Genomic DNA, 6,179 nt, shown 5'->3' with positions numbered 1-6,179 from the left:
TCAAGGTCGTAGGGGGCTGAAGCCTATCCCAGCTGCCATAGAGTGAGAGGCGGGGTGCACCCTGGAGGGGCCACATGTTTATCAATCCATTGCATGATTGATGGACATGCCAGCCAGTGGACACAATGACATCTTGCTGTAAGGTGACAGGACTAGCCATTGCACCACTTTGCCACTTTTGGCCTTTTGTTTTCTCTCTCTGATTAATTTTGTTTGCATTTTAATGTTTGGTTTTGTTACTGTTGTCACTGTTATGATTACTACTAGGTTAGATTTGAGGAGAAAAAAGGTAGATTTGCAATCAACACACTAGCAAAGCTAACTATAACTGTATTCAAAGCTTCTCTAGTTACTGAATTAATAGTGTGGTGAGTCCTCTAAAAATATATATAAATAAAGCCAAAAGAAAGAGAATTAAGCAAACAAAGTTGTATACTAAGATCTCCACAATGACTGTAGGTTTACTGAAATAAATGAAGCAAATCACGATAAGTATACAGGTTATTTCAGCAGCTCTGTGTGATATGCAGACTTTGCACACTTTGTGTTTCAGCATCAAACAATAGATCAAGGCAATCCTTTGCAGGAAAGTTCATAGTGGGGGATAGACAGACAGGGGAACAGAGTGAAACAGTGTGAGAAGCTTACTGGCAGTGATGGTGGTGCCAGATGGGAGAGGAAAGAGCTGCCCAGGAGAAGCGCCAGTAAGCGCAGACAAGTGGTGCCAACCCAACTGTGTCTAACAGGAGGTCCAGCTATTTAATCAAACCCAGCACTGAAACCGCACTAGTGCCAGATGCAATTCAAATCCTTATATAACCCAAGCGCCAATTAGTTTTGTAAAGATTTCCCACCACACCCTCTGTCAAGGATCTTAGAATAGCTGCCCCTTATTATAATGTGTGTAATAAACCGAACCTTCATAGGGTGGGAGACACATGAGAAATGATGGATTTCAGAATTATGGGAGACAGGACGTAGACAAAAGAGTTGAAGAACCACACAGTGCTATATTTACATGGTAGGCGCTCTTTACTGTGTCCGCATTAAGTGTGAAATTCGACCATTTGTCCTTCAATTAATCTGAGACTGAATTGCCTCGATTCTAATGTCCCGTCATGTAGGTGATTAAGCTGCCAATACTGCCACCCACACACACAGAGACACAAACCTAGCAAAGGAAGCTAATGTTAACTAATAAAAAGGCTATTGTTAAGGCACCACTTTGATATAGCTGATGAAATCATCTAGTGCAGCTCTGTGGGGGATGAAGGGACAGTCCGGAGGAGGGGATGGGTTGTTTGAGCCAGAAATAACTGAAAATACTTTGATTAAATTCAGAGGTGAGAGATTTTCATCAGCGTGATACAACTCAGTGGGGGTGTCAGTGTAATAGTAGGGGCTGGGAGTCTCTGCTGTTGACAGAAAGGACACAGTGCTTGTCAGCAAAGTCATCTTCTCCATGCACAACATCTGTACTGATTTTGTGCTGCTCCGTAAGCAGGTCATTAATCTAAACCTGGACCACTCCTTATCGCGCAGAGCGACAGGTACTCTCACACTGTGTACAGAGAATGAAAAATAGATATCAGATTTTATTTTTTTTTCTGCTGCATTTGTCTCTGTTCCCTCTCTCTTCACGGGCCCTATTTTTGTCAGCCACCTCCTCTTTCTGCTTCTACGAGGCCATTTGAATCTGACATGCTTGTGCGCCCGGATCTTTTAAGCAGTCTAAAACCGAAATACCTCTTCCTGGAAGAGCACCATGCTTCTTGACCCCTTTTCAGCCTCGGCACTGGATCGATGCACAGTGGTGCTGATGCTGTGGCATTTCCACAAGGAGATGGATGTTGTGGGGTCTATAAGGCAACATGGTGACATTTACATGAGGAAGAATGGATGCTGTTCGGCCAGGAAGGAAAGAAAAGAGGTGGGAGCAGAGCAGTGGGACAGCGTTATCACCCCATCCACACTGATGCTCCTTGACAGTCATTTTGCCCCTCCTGCTGAGGTACTTAGATGCTACATGGAATGCTCTCTGTACACCATCTGCAATTCCAGCCTGCAAAGGATTCAAGGTGAAGACATTTGTCAGTGCACTGCAACCAACATTGGAGGGGGGTTAATGAATGCATTTAAATAAAGATTAAACTTTTTTTTTTCCCAGTCAATCAGAGCCGTAATCCGATTCATACTCAAGCCTGCCTGCTGTCATGTGCAAAGAGGGTTTTTATAAAAGAGGACAGGATGTGCTGGGGGAATGAGTGCAAAAGAACTCAGAGCTGAGCCCGCCAGTCTTGAAGTTATTCAATCAAAAATGAGTACATTTCATATTATGAAGACCATATTGAATACAGGCCAAGGTGTGCTGTCCACAGAAAATGTTTCAAAGGACAGGAAATGATTACTAAAATGTGCTATGTTGTGTCAGGGCAGCCTGCTGCTGAGTGCACCAGATAACAGCTGCTTTCTGTTGAGAAAGTTTTACTCAAAGTAAAAACAGGTAAACTTCTATACTTAAATTCAGAATTTTTCAACTAATGGGAGTCATCATAATCCTCGCATCCCAGTGGTTAAAATTACATTTAAATGCATCAGTCTCATAGTCACACTTTAAACGCCTTAGTGTTTCATGGTTAGTTAAAGAAAGTGTGCTCAGCCAGAAACTTTTCTCTTAAAAAACAGTACTGATGTGCGATAGCAATGAGACTTCATAGGATTATAAAGGATTTGGTTCATCCACACCCAGGAATTTTCCAGACTGCACCATGGAAATGATCGTTTTAGTTTTGTGCAGCTCAAACATTAATCCAATATACTGGAGCATCTGTCTCATTTACTGATTGCAGATATTCTGCTCTGTCTTATGTGGGAGTTTATTGGAAGGAGCAAACTCTTTGAAATCACTCACGCTGCTTCCAATTGTCATTGGACAAAAATGGAGTGAAATCGGGTTTTGGGTGACTGATTGACTCTCCGAGTCATTCTTGTAAAGGAATCAAAGTGGCATTCAAAGACTGAGACATTTACAACATATACACATTGAATTTAAGGTGTTGATTTGGCTTCCAAATTCTCCAGATGTCAATCCAGTTGAGCATCTGTGTGATGTGATGGACAAAGAAGTTCGATCCATGGAGGCTCCACCTCACAAATTATGGAACTTCATTTATTGCCAACATTGTGATGCACGGTAACACTGAACACCTTCAAGGGTCTAGTGGAGTCCTTGGACTGACATTATGACTGATCAATATCTATCTATCCATCCATCCGCATACTAATTTACATTTTATTTTAAATAATTTACTGAATCTGACTCACCTTTGTCAATTTCTGCATCACATTAATTACTAAAAGAAGCATCTTCAGGTGTTGGTACACAATTACCTTGTATAATGTATGCGTTTATTATCTATTTGGAATTCTAACAATTACAACAGACTTATAAAGACTTGATAATTCCTTCTAAACGCTACAGCCACATAAGAGAAGCTATATTCCAACAATGGAGCTGCTTGTGCAATCTACGATTCCATTCTAATTAGCTCACAGGCATAATGTACTTGTCTTTCTGGCTGAGGCTTTAACACATCACTGAGTCCAGTTGGTTGCTTTTTTTTCACTATTATTGAATAGTCGCTTCAGCTCCATATTCCACTAAGCTTCTAAAGAAGCACAGTGGGAGTTTTTTTTTTTTTTAAATTGAAAAACTGTAATCTGTGCCAGAGAGAATTTCCATATCTGGTATTCTGTTGGTTCAGAAACTGCTTGCCCTATCTCTGAACTGGCCAGCAAGCGTAGGATTTTAACAGTTTCAGTTCAGGCAGGCGCCTGGCTATGATGCTGCACTTCTGTCTGGCCAATGTTTGCTGGTGCATTAGTGACGACTGTGTTTGCAATCTCAAACGGTTAAAGTCCCATCTGGGCTGTGTTTTAAAAAAGCTGAATAATTTGTTGACTTGTTCATTTCAACTGCTAAAGCATGTTTTGCTCACTAAATATGAACACACCACTAACGAGTACAGATGCAGGGAATGATTGCAGATCTTATTCTGCAAGTTTGAGTTTTCTTTCACAGAGCAATTGGGTGTGTTTTAGCCGTATGCTAAGTAGGTACATTTTCAGAAGACCGCAATCTCATACATGCAGTTTTGCCTTGCAGTTCTTTTTAAGCTTTCCTGTTTGGGTTTGCTAAATAGGCGAAACTTTTACAAGGATTGGTAGAAAGTAGCTCTTGCTCTTACCCTTGAACAGGTCTTCCTTATAGCCCCCTTTAACTGGAATTCATACATGTGATGACAGACATTAACAACTCTAAATGCAAAGCTGTTTTCTATGCTTGGTGTTACATGTACTACTGATTCTGCATCATGGTATTGAGGTCTCCAAAATATATGAACATCTGACCTCATTGTGCTTAGACCGAGCATCTGCAAACTTCCCTGCTGCTACAAAAACATACATATCACTCATATAAAACAATGCTGAGACTGCAGTAAATGCCTATTGAAAGGCTGCTCCTTTGTGCTGTGTGACACATAACATCTGCAAGTCATTCGACACATTGCAGAATTATCTCTCTCCCTCTCCAGAGATGAGTTGTGCCCTGAAGACAAACTGCAGTGATGAATCTCCATAATTGTCTCCCTCCTTCACAGTTGCTGGGGAAGTGGGGGCCGTGTTCTGTAGGCAAGCAAAAGTAGCCACAGCTGTCTGAATAAATGCAGCAGCACTTTTCAAACTCGGAGCAGGAGACCAGTGTTTCTGAGGAAGCCCATATGCCTGGTTGCTTGACAGGTAACCTCGCAAACGACTCCCGAAGCAGGTTTTATACCAGAAGAAGTTTGGGGTGTATAGACATTTTCATTTTCATTGTAGGTAATACCGCTGCTTCTATGCCTCTAAGTGCTGAATCTTTAATAGCCATAAGAGTTTAGGTAAATGATAACTATATAGTCAAAGCATGAAATGTGACTTCTAATAAGAATATTTTAAGGCTATCAGTGGAGAATTATTTTTAGTTTTACTGTTGTTTTTTGAATGTGTGTCAGTTTTGCTTGTCTCATGCACTTGCTTAAGGATGGCCAAGTTTGTTTTTGTTTTTTTTCACATGATTAATAGTCTGCTCACATTTTTCCACTTAACTGTGTGCAGGACATATGCTAATCCACAGCAAAAGGTAACAAAGGAACTTGGCAGCAGGCAAACATGAATGTAAATAATGCAGAATAGAGCAGGGCGATATGGCCAAAAATATTTATCACGATATATATTTGAAAATTTGCGATAACGATATAACTGACGACATAATTGATGCGAGACAAAATACAACTCCACAACATTACTAGCGCAAAAAGACAACCTTCCATTTATTTTCACTTAAACAAGAAGCTGGTTTTTATGTACATTAAAGCTTTATAAAAATGTAACAGTGCAAATGCAAATTCCTTGCTGAAAGTTTAACCCAAAGGCATTTCCAGTAGAAATGGGCTGACATATCCTGAGCATAACCATGTATAATATCCACTGAAGTTAAAAAGAGGTGCTTTGCAACATTAAACTGCAGTGTGCAGTACGTATTTTTCGGACCATAAGGTGCACGGGATTATAAGGCGCATTAAGCGAAACAAAGCAGTCAGATAAATCAAACTTTATTAAACTCATTCTTCTTGCTTCCTCCACTTCTGTACCATTGATTCATTAATGTTGAATTCTCTGGCAGCTGCTCTATTCCCATGTTGTTGCAGTATATTAATGACTAACCTCGTATTGTGGATGGATTATCTCAGTTGTTCTCCTGACTGAAGTTTGGTCCGTTTACAGCATCCTGCCATGCGATTGCATTTGTCTCTAACCATGAGGAACGTTCACGTTAACTTTTATAAGTGGAAAAGTGTTAGTGTTCGTCCTCCAGCTTCACTGTTTATGTTATGCTAACGTAGCTGTGTCGCTAGCGATCACGTAGCACATCATTATATACCAATTAGCCCAACTTCAGTAACCCTACAAACGTCACTGCTGTTTAGTTTCCTGTCTTCATTTATGTTGGAAGTGATAACAGAGCTGTACGTTTGAATTTTTTCAGAAATCTCTCAGTCAGAACATGCTATATCATGCTTAGGTAACTAGCGAAACTAGCGAGCTAACTTCCGCTAGCTTCCTGCTAACTTCTAACT

The sequence above is a fragment of the Rhamphochromis longiceps genome, linkage group LG17 (assembly GCF_057381845.1).
Source record: "Rhamphochromis longiceps isolate RC_006_pf linkage group LG17, R_longiceps_female_GT1.1, whole genome shotgun sequence".
Classification (NCBI taxonomy): Eukaryota; Metazoa; Chordata; class Actinopteri; order Cichliformes; family Cichlidae; genus Rhamphochromis; species Rhamphochromis longiceps.
This window is presented reverse-complemented; position numbering follows the sequence as displayed.